This window comes from Aythya ferina (assembly GCF_964211825.1).
Source record: "Aythya ferina genome assembly, chromosome: 9".
Lineage (NCBI taxonomy): Eukaryota > Metazoa > Chordata > Aves > Anseriformes > Anatidae > Aythya > Aythya ferina.
In genome coordinates, this window is record NC_140305.1 from 24848720 (window position 1) to 24861601 (window position 12882).

General features: G+C 39.5%; 1 protein-coding gene across 5 annotated transcripts in view; it reads left to right on the plus strand.

The window, feature by feature from the left end:
* The first annotated feature begins 513 nt into the window (after window positions 1–513).
* The window catches only part of BCHE (butyrylcholinesterase), a 52096-nt gene continuing 39727 nt past the window's right edge, over window positions 514–12882 (plus strand). For 2 of the 5 annotated variants that reach the window (XM_084529254.1, XM_084529251.1), the window contains exon 1: window positions 514–650. The gene's annotated coding sequence lies outside the window, so the exon portion shown is untranslated. Of the gene's footprint in view, window positions 677–12882 lie in introns of all 5 variants that reach the window. The other 3 variants (XM_084529252.1, XM_084529248.1, XM_084529255.1) reach the window with 2 other exon arrangements.

Consider the following 12882-nt stretch of genomic DNA (forward strand, 5'->3'; position numbering starts at 1 on the left):
CACTAGCAGAAAGACTCATTTCTCAGTCCCAGGTACTGAATTGACATCCCACATTCATACAGACGTGGAAGAACAAATATGAAAATTGAATAAACGAGTTTGATGACTAACCCAATATTATGTTAGATTCTTATACTTCTAAATTTCTAATTAAAGCAAGGTGGAATCTATCATATTCAGCTCAGATGGCAAATCTACTCTGTGAATTAAAACTGTGAAGTGCTTAAGGGGAAAAAAAAAAAAAAAAAAAAAAAAAAGAATAGATCTACATGTCCTCATCCCAGTTCCTGGAAAAATGTTCAAAACGAGCAAAAAACTGCCTTCATATCAGCAGCTATAAAAGTACACTGTCACAGGCAAAGGTCTCAGCAAAGTAGGGAAGGCACAAATGTGTGATCAAAGCTGCGCAGAAATACACGTGTTTCCTTCAGTTGTTTGGCAATGTGTCGTTATTTAAGTAAATTATTTACATATAAGAAGTAGCATACCCTCTGAGTCACGTAATGCTCCTGGCTCCTTAAACTTGCTGCTTATCTGACAGCAGGGCAGTCGCAGATATAAGGAGCTCAACTAGTTGGCAGTCCTTGATTGGTCTGAGAATGCTCTTTGCTGAAGGAAAGAAGCAGTGAGACGGAAAATCAGCTCTCGAGGTTTGTCTTTTCTGCTTTGGTTTCAGGTAAAAGTGTTTAAAGCTGTGGAGGTGGAAGTTCTGATATTGTAAGGGGCAGAAGAGGGCAGTGATACGAGCCTGGGCCTGTTTCTCCCACAGCCTAGGAGCTGGCTGCTGATCCTGCCAGGGCAGCCTCTGGCACCAGACCAGGCCTGCTCATACCTGGTGCTGTGCCTTAAGCTGTGCATGGCAATGGACAAAAGATATTAAGTTGGAAGCTGGGGGTCCTCTGCTGCAGGAGCAATTAAGTAATTACTAATGGCTAAAAATGTCATGTTGGTCCTTTCCATGTATTCTTTGGTGTTGGAAATGAAAAGTGTGCTCTAGGAGAACAAAGAGCCAGTTAATTGCATGGTTTTACCTTACTAGAGTAGCCCTGCAATATTTCTGAATACATCTGATTTTGGACAACCAAAAAAGGTTATATAGATAATTCTGTCTCACACTGTGAGGATGCAGGGTGACTCTGCAATGCATACAGACACATGAAAATGAGTTCTGAGGTAGTTTGTACCCAGTTTATGGGGGGTCACCCTGATTTAAATGGGTCTGTTGTGGGACTTAACAGTGCTGCAGAGGAAAAGACAACTCCTAAATTGGTTATGGTTAAAAAAAAATAAACATCAACCTTAAAACTGCACAGGAATATTAGAGTGAGAATTGGTATTAGGCTGAGTAAACCAAGTCAGAGGAACATTATGCATCAGTGTGGAATGAAACTGCATTTACTCTTTTCTCTTTAAAGTGTTAGCAGGACATCAAGGTGGAATTAAAATGTTTTAAATGTCAGATGCTTGCTTCTCGTAGCTCCCACCAGGAATTTTCCAATCATCAAAAATCCAGCCATAATAAATGCACTTACACTGCAGTTTGCAGCTATTTCTTTCTAGCTGATAATGCTGTCAGACAGCCTTTGTGCAACAGAAGAAATAGAGCAAACACTTCTCAGCTGATTTCCTGCTACTCCATTGGCATATAAGTGTTGGCAATAAGGGTGAGATGTATAATAAGGCTTCAGATTTAGTTTTCTTTGCTCTGCAGTCATGCCATGAGGTAGCAAACCTCAGACCTTAGAGTTCTCCATTAGTTGATGGTGGCTTTGCTAGGTGCTGCACCTCTCTGCTAGGCTGGGGAAGACCTGTGATAGGAGGCTACTTGGAGCTCATCCTCAAGCACAGCTCATCAAAACGCTGCTGATATGCTGGAGATCTCAGAGTTAAAACTTACAGCAATTAATGCAATGCATCTAACATTTCACTGCTTGAAGTGAAGCACCAAGAAATGGCTATTCCTCCTTCACCACACAGGAGTTTCTTTCTTCTCAATATTTCCTTTCTCCCCTTCCATTTCTCCCAGCTGACCCCAAGTCCATCCACAGTCCTTCAAAAAGCACACGATGGGCTCAGACTTAGCTGTAGCAGGGGTGAAGTTAATCACCAATTAATGTAGTGCTGAGGTCAGTGCTGTAGGTAATGAGGCTGATTAACACACATGATCCCACAGCAGTGGTTAGCTAAACCTTTGCTTTCTTCCTTCTGGGATTAATCTCAGTTTATACATTTGCTCCTGGTCAGCCAGTGTTTGGATCCTAGATATATCAGGCTGGTCTGTCAGACAGCTTCAGGCTCCCTGGGATCTTCATCTTTTAAATCTTTGCAGAAATATTTCCGTACTTATACCACAACAGGTATTTTTAAGCCAGCATACTTGTTTTAGTGAGAACGAGCAGCAAATCTGCATTTCTATGGGTTCTGAAAAATGACGTTTCTAGGTTTTCCCAGCTGTAAAACTCTTAGAAAGGCTTTTCTTCCTTCTCTATGCCTGTTTTTCTCTGGCAGAAGTTTGATTGCAATTTTCTTTCCATGTTTTTAAAGTGACTGACTTTAATTTGGATGTATTTTTCCCCTGAAAATCCTTTCAGTCATTGTGGAATTATACAAAGCAGCTTTCTGCACAGGAAAAAAAAAAAATCACAAAAAGCATCTGAGACTGTTTCTGCTGGGGGTTGTGTGTGTGTTTATGTGGGTGCACACTGTTCATGGGGAATGCTGCCGCTTTCTGTGCCGAGGCAAAGCAGTTTGCTTCCTACCAGGTGAAAGGGATACCGCAACGCTGCAGTGAGATGGAAATCAGGCAGAAGGGTGAGATGAGAGGCTGGGTACCAATCCCTCTCGCCTCCTTTCCATGCAAAGACGGCATATTAGCAGACTGTCTGGTGATGGTGCTGTAACACCAATAATGCACAAATTAGGTCTTGATGCTCCTGGCCCACTCCAGGTCATTCAAGCCCTATTTGGCAGTACCTATCCTGCTTTTGCTTCCTCTGCTTCTTTGTTCCTGTTCCCAGAGTTTCTCCCGTGCAAGAAATGCTCGTCCCTCATTTCTCTTACCAGACTGCCAAAACAGCTGCAAAATAGATGGGGCTGCTGAGCCTGGAGGGAAGAATGGTCACTGGGGGCCCTGTAAACCAAGCAAGGAAGGCCAGAGGAATAATTCTAAGCAGTGCATTTGCACGTAGAAAAATAACTTTTCAAAAAGTAGGGGGTAGGGTGCTATTTGATTTCTTGTTTGTTTTTAACATCTTGGCTCCACTGCTTTTGATGGGCTGCTCTCTATCAGCCTGGTTTCAAAGAAACAAGATGAAATTTTAGGATTGTGAAGAAAAAATATAGATTTTATTTTCAACTAAGTATGTTACTCTACAATGCCAAACCCACTGTGGATTTGCTTTCTTTTTCAAATAAGAATGTAATAATACAGCAGCATGCAACTTACTGTTGTTGATGACTTCAAGACCTGCAAAACTGAGCCCTGTGCAAGTTCAGAGCAGCCAAGGAAATGTGGTAGAGCAGTCAGAAAGCAAAATTGTATCTCAGAGAATTTGCCCGTATCTCTGCACCTGTGTTCATCTCAAACTATCATACAAGCTTATTTTGTTTTGTAATGTCAAATCAAACAAAGTCACGTACTTGAGGACAAACAGTAACATTCAACAGCTCTTGTTAATTTAGGATAGATTGAGTGGAATAGTACAGAAATAAGGCATGAAATATAAGATATTGATGTACTTTCCAATAATGATGCATATCTTTCTGATTCCTCTGTTTCAATAATGATGCTTTCCAGTAAGGTCAGAATGGACAAGGCTTATTAGGGTGGTGAGGAGAAAGTAAATTCTTCTTCCCCCCCCCCCCCCCCCCCCCGCCCTCCAAATCTGGTAGGCTGAAACAAGTTGACTCAGCTTAGAAAAAGGATGCAGATGATGCAGATGTCTCCTTCTTATAAATTTTACAGCAAATAAATATGCAGGAGGAGAAAAAGAAATATTGACATAAGAGAAAAGTGGTAACACTCAATAAAAATAGTTGCATATACATTTAGTCTGGAAATGAGAGTAATTTCTAATCTAGTGACTGAGATTGTCAAATGTTAAGAGCAGAGTGGGCAAGAAACTACAAGATTATATTTAATCATACAATGAGTGAAAAAATATATAATGATTTCTTATAACTGTAGAGGTCTGGATATGATGGACAGGAAGTCTTGAGAAATTTTGCTGTGGAAAATAACATTGACTTTTGCTAAAAACCATTTTCAGAAGGGGGAAAGAAAACGCGAGCAAAAGCTATCAGTTTGCTCCAGCAAATACATGCTTTTGAGATTATTACAGTTAGTAGGCCTTGAAGTTTAATTAAAGTGTTCTTAACAGATAAATAACACTAAAGGCAATGGACAAACTAAAGCAGAATCCTCAGCCTTACCTTCATCAATGTATTTGAAAGTAAGAGAAAAGGAGATATTGAAGAATACAGATTTAAAAAAAATTGTCAACATATATATACACAATTTTGTAGATGTCCCCATCAATACCAATAAAGATCATGGGTAGAATCTGAATTCCTTTCTAGGTAGAAATCAACTGTTGATATCCATCTGTTCCCCTGCAGGGACCTTCAGGACTCAGAACTGCTAATCTTGCATTGTGAATAAAAGGCAAATACTTTGCATGTGCCACACACAACATGAAATAAAATACAATTATTGACTTCAGCTCTACATTATTCTAAAAAGGGTAAATGTACTGTGTACGATGGGAAGCCTTCCAAGAACATTTTTAGAAAAATTAGATATTTTAGTTGGCCTACAGTAGGCAACGTTATTTGTAATGAACATGAAAACGTTACATATTTGCATTCATCAATATGCATTGGCATAAGGGAACTGATTTTCTGAGATCATTGCTTCATCAGCTGACAATGAGAATGAAATGTTCGACTTTGCTTTCTGCCAATTCCCCCTGCCATGATGCCTTAATATGAAATATACCACAAAGCCAACTTTTTGGCTGAACTGTTAATCAATTCATGTTCTGAATCATGAGTATTCATTGTAGTTAGTATTTTTATCTTGATATATGTGCATTGGATAATTGAGCCAGATTTCTCTAAATCAGTGTGGCCATAGCAATTTTTCAGCTTTTTTAGATGCTGCACAGTTGAAAGACTTTTGCTGGTTTTGCTGGTCAGAAAGGACAAAAATTGGGTGTAAAACTGTTTTAACACTTTTTAAAGATCTTGTTGCCTAGAAGGCATTTCTGGTTTGTTTCTTCTGAATGTTTTCTATGTTTTCTGTGATGTGGTTTAAACTCGATTCAGGATCAAGGGCATGTGAAACAACAGCAAACTTTTATTGGGTTTATCCTTCTGCTACTAGTAATCTGCAACACATTAGCCATTTTGGGTCACTTTTAAAGAATAAGCAGACACTGAGTTGTTGTTTAGACTTTTGTTTTGAGAATTAAACAGCCGTCACTGAATCCATTAATATCTGTACTGATAGATTAATAAATGTTCACCTGCATGAATCTTCAACTACCATTTTTTCCTAATTGGCTATATTTACTGGAAAAGTGAGTTTTATGCCATTTACTTCCATGTTGAAAGTCTGCCTAAATCCATGGTATGACTTAAACCTTTAGGTTTAAGACAGAGTTGACCTGGTATTTAAATAATCTCTGATGCTAAATACCATTCATTCAGATGCACTAGCAAATTCTTCCACAGCAGCAGCATGGACCCCACTTTTTTTTTTTTTTTTTTTTTTTTTTCCTAGTGTAAAAGGGGAAAAAATATTTTATCTGTTTTGCAGAGCTTCAGACTCACTGAATGATTTGAAAGAAAATTGTCTTTGTTCTGATTTATGAGCAATCACAAGTAACACAGATTCTTCCCTTGGGACATTTCTACTGAAGTGTAACCACGAGATTAAGCTTCCTCTTTGCATGCCCTGATAGTCTTGCGGGTACTATTACCAGTTAAGACATACAGACTGAGCATGATCTAAAACAAGCAAGTACAAGTATTCATTGCAATAGAGAAGCACATAAAAATTGCTGAGTAAGCTGGTACCACTTTTTACATTATGCTTGGGATTTAAAATGACAAAAATCGGTCCCAGCAGCAAGCCTTGGGGCACTCCCTTATTAACCTCTCTGTATGTCAAGAATTAGCTATTTTTTTCTTCTCCTTTGTTTTTCCTATCTCATGAACAGTTTTTAATCCATGGCAGAAAGTTACCTTTTACCCTGTAGTTATCAAATTTCCATAATGGGCTTTGGTGATGGATTGTGTCATAAGTCTTCTAAAGCTACAACTGAATGGTCTCCTCAGGACTTCTTTTATTCCCTATTAACTTTTTTTGCTGGCATTGAACAGATTTGTAGGGAAAGATTTTTAACCTTTCAAAATATGGGAGATTTTTACCTATTTCTTTATTTTCTAAATATTCTGTAATTTTATATTCACATTTATCACTCAGTGTAAGATACTGGGCTTGACGTAGCAGGAGTTACTTCTCAGATCAGAATTTAAAAGTGGTAAATCTGAAAACCCTCAACATATAGTTACCTCCTTTCTGAATAGAAAGATACACATTTAAAGTAACCGGATAGAAGCAGGCTACAACATTGCTATTGTGTTTTACCTTAGCTAAGAATCTGTTTGTATTCTTTGGGAGACTATTTTGGGAGATAAATCAACCTTGTGGCATGTCATCTGCAACTCACATGTGATCCACAAATCAAGGCATTGCCAGCGCCCTGATGGGAACTGAATAACTGAGTTACATTTCTCATGTCTTGTGTTAGAATGAATTGTGCTCCAGCGTATTCCCACAATGAAAGAAGAGGTGTATTTTTCCCTGTTCTTTTTAATCTGACCTAAAAGATGTTTTTCTCTGAGTACTCTGTGGGAAGGCAGAAGGCACTGTCTGCTGCATCCTTCAAGGAGGAAAGCAGACAGCATGGCAAAACTTCTCCAGCAGCTAGCAAAAAGTTGAAATGTAGCTGAGGAATTATACTAAAAGATTTGTGAAAGTTAAGACAACACATAGGCAAATGCTTAGGGAGGTGGAATATAAGATTAAACTAAATCATCTCCAAGTGTGACTCTCAGTTATTTTGTCCAGGTTTAAAGACTTGGGTTCCTGGATTTTCTTGTTATGTAGAAAGCATAGGAGATATCATATCCTGATGGTCAAGAGTTATGCTGCTTTTTATATTAGTCTTAGAAGTATGGAATTAATTGTATTATGGGTAAAATTAGCAGGTGGTGGGCTCTGGTATAAACCAATAGGTACAGTTTTTCATGGCTCATAGTTAACGCTATGGATCTTTGAGCAACCTGGTCTAGTGGAAGGTTGCCCATGGTAGAGGGCTTGGAATTACATGATCTTTAAGGTCCCTTCCTACCCAAACCACTCTATGATTCTGTGATCTTGTTGCCAGATGTTCTGGATGCTAGATGTTTACAAGGCTTCAGAAAGTGCTTGAACAATTTCAGTGAAGAAAATTATCTCGGTGGCAATAAGATACAAAAATATCGACTCTCACTGAGACTCATTTTTTTTGCTGGCTGGGAAGTTTTACAAGCATCATTACATCTACTTTGTTCTTCTACTTTGATTTTCCAGACTTCTCTGGCATTTGATGTTTTACCTTTGGACAGACTCAGCATGGCTATACACATTCTTTTTATGTAAAATTTCTCTTATTGAATGAAAGATGTTATAACTTCTCTACAGTTAACATTTCTTTAGTCACACAGAGTGGAAAAATAATTTTGAATCGCACTATTGTCAGGGTTGATCAGTCCTATAGAAACAAAATATTAAATTGAGTGTTGGGGAACTTGAGAGAAGGTTCTTTGAATACCATCTGTAAGAGATTTGAAATAATTAAATCTGTTTATAAGTTAGCAGGAAAAGAAATAGCTCAGGTATAAAATATCAGGGAGGGTAATCTGAAAAATAGTCTGTAAACAATACGGGCTAATCCAGAATTCAAATGATTAGCCTAATGCAAATAGCAATGCTGCTACCACTGGAAACAGACCTGATGGTCAGCATCTTGGCCAGCATCTGCCTATTTAAGGTGTCACCCAAGCCGTGTCCTCAGTACACTTGTGGTTTTTGAAATAATGTGTAACTGAAAAAACAAAACAGCCTATGTGTGTGTGGGGGGGGGGTGGAATGCAGTAGTGAAAGTAATCTGCAATGACAAACATTAAGGAATGGGTTGTTGGAAACTGCACTGAGTGTAACATCAATTCATGGATCAGCTTTGCAGTGTTTGCATGCTAAGCCTGTGCAGATGGGTTATTTATTTTCATACCTGAATTTCATGGCCAGAAAACACTGCCAGTGGTTTACAGAAAGAGCCAAAGTCCTATGAAATATACTGAGCTGTAAAATCAAGAGGAAAATGAGTCTGAGAGGCTTGTTTTGTTTCTGGTTTTCTAGGATCTGAGGGTCTTCTCAGTCAAATAACAGCTATCAAGCATGGTAGCGTAGCTCTGTGGGTGATGCATACTGCTTAAGGGCAACAGCACAGCCTGGTGGTTTATGGTTATTCTAATGCATCGGATCAGGTATCTACACAGGAAAATGCAGGACTTTCCTTTCCCCTTAAGCCAACTCATTGCCTGTACAGAACTGAAGCTGTTTCTCATTAATTCGTATGTAAGATACTGTTTTACCTCAGGTTTTCAGAATAAATAGAAAAGATGAGACTGCAAGGGTATTGCAAAAAGATGAATTAATAGGTCTCTTCCTTTCCAACATCTATGATTCTGAAACCTCGAGGCATAGTTGTGGCCAGCTAGTACACGTGTTTTTTTGCTGAATGTGTCTGAATTTTTGTTCCAAGATAATAGCCAGAGGCAGATAACTAAAAAAGAAAAGCTTGCAATATGAACTATGCAAAATTTAAAGAAAAAAAATAGGCAAAAAAAAAAAAAAAAAAGTGTGTTCAGGAAAAATAAGAGTTCATCTTGCTGGCTTTTTCTATAACAATATAGCCAAACAAAATAAATAATACATTAACATAAACTGAATATACAAACACCAATAATAATATTCTCTTTCTTCTGTGTCTTCAGAGTATGTGACATTGGTCAGTGTGTACCTTCTGATGTGACAGTGAAATGGAAAGGGTGCCAATAACATTAATTGCATTTGCTATTTTGCTTGATTTTTGAAGAATGGGCTATGTTATTCCTAGGAATGCAGCTGGCACTGTTATAGCTGCTGAACAAAATTCCTGAAAGCAATAGATAATTTTCAGTTCATTTACAGATCTTACTAAGTGGGTCAAAAGCAAATGGCTGTAGCTAGGAGAGCAGTGCCAGTCCAATGTTGGGGCTGGTCCTAAGTGTAGTTTCTTCTTCAGGCTCCTCAGCTGTGCTTAATTTGACAGAAAAACCCCTTGATGCTAGCCTGTATTGCTTTGAGAGAAAATATATCTTAAGAGAGGCTTATGAAGGCACTGAAAGGCTAAAGTGTTTTGAGCCAAGAAGTAGAATTATTTTTAGCAGTAAAGATTCTTACACCATGGTCACCACAAATAAATGTTCAGGTTTCTCTTTGGATACTTTAGTCTGACTGTGGCTGAAGTATGACTTGTAGTGAAGCGCTTTAGGCCACTTGGTCATACAGTTACTGCATGTAAAGTTTTTTTTAAGCTCACGCTTAGGTTGCATTTATTTTAGTGTTGTAGCTGGAGTTGGGGATACAGAGGATTCAAGACCCACCATACTTCAGTGGAAAAGGAGATATGGCAGCATACAAAGGGGTTTGAACTGCTTTGGGAGAGGCTGGTGCTGAAGCATAGCTCCTCCTGGCACTGAGTGCAAAAACACAACTTTATTTCTCACATACGTTTCCTTTTCATCACCTGAAAATGATAACACATTGGTTCAGGCACTGCCAAATACTTTGCTTGTTGCTCAGCTCACGCAGTAGGTGACAGGGTTAATTTCTGGACGGAGAGCCTTAAGTCAGCCATTTTGAGCTGAGGCCTCTCCATCAGGCCCTACTGCTGGGTGGTGGCTGGGGCAGCACAGCCACACCAGTGCTGGTGGGATCGTTCCCTCCACTTTGCTTCCCGTGCTATTGGCCAATACGACCCCATATTTTCATTTTACCAAAAGGAATTTGTCAGCAACAACTTAATTTATGGCTTGGGGACATCTGCCAATCTTGACAATTGAGGATCAAACGCCCACTCAGAGAATCAGCATGTACCCAGTATTCATGCTTGGCTATGAGAAAGCTCTTTTTTTCCATGTTAAATGAAGGGAACATTTATTAGTATTAGTTTCACAGTGCCAGTTGTGCCACCAAACTGAATGCTGTATCAGCATTTACAGTACATTTAGAGGGTGAATCATTGCCCTCATAGGCGTAACAATTCTGTAGTACAAATCCACTGTGTTGCCATATGTGTCCACCAAATTCTGTTCTTATTGCTACAAATTTTGTATCAAATCACTTAGGTCAGCTTAAATTTGGAGAGCAACAAAGTAAACACAATTTTTTTGGCTGATTAACATGTCTGTGATTGTTGTAAAAGGGTTTGCTTCCTAAACTAAAGTGATGCAAACAGTCTGCCAAGAAAATGAGCTGCAATATTTTTGTTATATTTTTGTAAAGCTGGTTGTAACACTCAGTCATTAACCCAAGAATAGGTGGACACCTGGAAAGTAAAATTCAGATTACTTTTTACATTCATTGGATCTGTCAGACTCAGGCTCGAAATTTCATCATTTTCCTTTGAGCTAAAACATTTGGTGTGTTTGCCTAATGTTTTTACTATGCAGTGTTGCAGACGTGGGTAGCACACATTGGCACCATTCGTCTTCGGAGCTGTTAGGGCTGGTATATCAATATCCGTGATTCAGGGACGCCTAATATCATGCACTGTCAGGATGCAGTGTATCACATTAAGAGTCATTAATAGCTCTATCCTGTGCACTGATATGATGTAATGTAACAGCTGTCCCATAGAGAAACTCTTAAGGCATCCTGTCAAAGTCAGACATGCTAATAACTGCGGTAGGCGCTGGCACACCGCATGGTGACAGTGCCAGCGTCCTGCCTACCGGCAGCGCTGCAGCAATGCCAGGCATATTGTATGGAGTGCTAAAAATCCATGCATTAACGGCTCCATTTTTACTGACATTCTCTTGTATGCCCTGCCAGAGACTGATACTAAATGAGATAAGGTAAGCCAAGATCAGACTTGTTTCATGCGACTTTGAGGCACCGTGGGGACAACCGAGCTGGCAGGCACATGCTTGAACTCCAAGTACGAATGACTTGTCCTCACTGCCTGCCCTCAGCCTACCTCTTGTTTTGCCTGCTATTGACATGCCATCTGCCAAAAACTCCAGACATCATTTCTCACTGACCCTATCTCAGGCAAACACCTCTGTTTCTCACTGCACGGGAAGGAGCTTCCCATAAACATTTAACACAACTCTGTTGCCATACATTCTCATGGCTACATGGTGTATGTGCTGACAAATGTTACTTTGTGGTTTTCAGTGTGTGTATCCCATGTTTCTGCTTCCACCGGACGTCACTTTTCCTAGACTGAAAACTTTTTTTCACTTGGACTGCCCTTACCTGATGTGTTTACATATCCCACTACAATCATAATTGAAACTACAGCCGTGGAGGGAAAACCCAGTACAACTTTCTGTGAGAAAGGTTTCTTCTGTATAAATTTAAAATAAAATGGCCCTATAATAAATTCCAACAGGCCAATGGTAAAGACCTTTATGGCAGTAATAGGAAACACTGATTTCTAAATGCCACAAATCAGTAAATTAGTTGCTCCTTGGGCACCTGCTATGTCAAATGCTGCTTATTGTCACTGGACTGAGTGGTCATTGTGGTGTCACTAGCATCTCCAGCAGATGTGGGGGCTTTTACTATGGTTGGAGAATCTCACACATGTTGTTCAAGTGAGGTTTTTGGATACATCTTTATGGCATCTTTAGATGAAGAGGGAATATGTCTGTCTTTCAGTCACTTTACTGAATAATTACCCACCAAGGCACAGGAAGCACTTTTGTAACCTCTGCTGTTGAATATGCATCTGTAGTGGAAATGGCTAAGCTGGAAAATCGCCACTTAACTATTCATAAATCCTTGGGCTCCTGGCTCATGTTTTGGCTCAAGTGTAGCATACTGGATGGACAATAATATCCTTGTTGAAGAGCCCTTTGATAGCTCATCCCACAGCCAGAGATACCAAAAGAAGAGTTTGAAAATTCCTCCAACTTGTTTAGCAGGGGTTGTCTTCAGATGCTTAACCTGGATTGCTAAAGGGATAAGAAGCTCTTAGTCCACTGAACAGACACCAGCCCATGTAATAGATATTGATATTTCTTACAGATATTGATCCTATTGACTCATTAGTTGATCTTCCAAAACAAATGTTTATTTGTATTCACTCTGGCTCTGATCTGAAGGCTGTTATGTGCTGGCTGTGCACAGTCCCATTTTTTGCTTGCCAAGCAGATGGTCTTCCTGGGCTGGTTTGCAGGGACCAGCTGAACACATATGGACACAGGTATTGGGATAGGGAGGTACCCGTAGACACACCATGGCTGAAATAGCAAGTAGGGCAGACCAGCGGGATCAATGAAACAGCCAGTTATCAGGATGCAGTGGTATACAAACTGCAGGGCTACTTTTTTTTTTTTTTTTTTTTTCTCTTCCATTTTGGAGAAGCTCAAATCTGATATCACAGACTGAATCCCCATTTCCCATGCTTGTCATGACATAAATCTAGGCACCCATCACTGAAACATCATTCTAAGCTTTGCCTCAAAATCTTTTGCATGGTGACACAGTGGGATCTAAAAGGA